A 1155-nucleotide genomic window follows, 5' to 3' on the forward strand; every position below is an offset into this window, starting at 1 on the left:
AGAGAGAGAGAGAGAGAGAGAGAGAGAGAGAGAGAGAGAGAGAGAGAGAGACTTACAGTTAATGGCAGATAGACCTGTGTGGCACACATGTGTCAGGGACTGTCCTGCTTCCTGTAAAGGGACTGAAGAGCTCTTTTCCTGCAGTTTCATCACCAAGACTTCCATAAAACATTCATTTGATAAGAATTTCCTGCTACTGTTGGGGGACTGGAGGCTTTATGTTAGTTCCTCTATAAGTCTAGACTCAGGTTAGTTCTAGAGTTTGGTTCTCTAAGGTGATATCAAGTTTTGCCTCTTCTGGGCTCTGAGATCCAGAATAGAAAACTGGCCTAAATAGGATATATAAATTGAGTAGTATCTATATTTATCCTACAGTATTACTGCCTTAAACAACCACAGAACATGATGCCCAGTGCAGCATCCACCATGTAGTAAATGTTCAATATTTTAAGTGGCAATATTTAAAAGTACACTGTTTTATCCCGGTTGTATAGTACATATATAAATGATGCAGTCCCATCTATACACATTGAAATATATTAACAAGGTAGAGAATTCGATATATCAAACACAGACACTTAATGTTTACATTCTGATTAGTACCTAGCAAAATAGCAAATACATGGGGTGGACCAAAAATTTGCCAGTTTTGTAAGTCAGAATTAGTTGAAAAGTGACAATTTGATTTTTTAAACCTTAACACCTAGAAACAGCAGCTTTTGGGAAAGAATAATTCTTCCTGAGGTGCAGGCTTGTGTGGCACATAATGACCTTTGAGTACAGAGAAAAGGTGTCCCTTAGTAACCCTCGCTCATAAGCTGTAGAAAAGGACTAACTTTTCTCTTAATATCCAACGTGGCTTCCGTAGTGAAGGATAGATAGAGCTGGTTAGAAAGGGTTCCTGATCAGTGCCTGCTGCAGCTGAACCTGTCAGACTGTTGAAACCCAGCTTAGGATAAGAAGTTTGTGAAGGGCTGCACTATATATGAGAGGCAGAGCTATTTTCTTGACTAATATTTATTTTGGGATACAAGGTCTGAGTGGTAGCCCTCAAACCTGCGGGGCCCCAAGATTGCGCAAACAGCAAATCTTAATGCTACTTGTCATGGGGCAGAATTAATGTACAAACAAGAAGCTTGCTGGAGTCAAGAGTGA

The sequence above is a fragment of the Mus pahari genome, chromosome 5 (genome assembly GCF_900095145.1).
Source record: "Mus pahari chromosome 5, PAHARI_EIJ_v1.1, whole genome shotgun sequence".
NCBI lineage: Eukaryota > Metazoa > Chordata > Mammalia > Rodentia > Muridae > Mus > Mus pahari.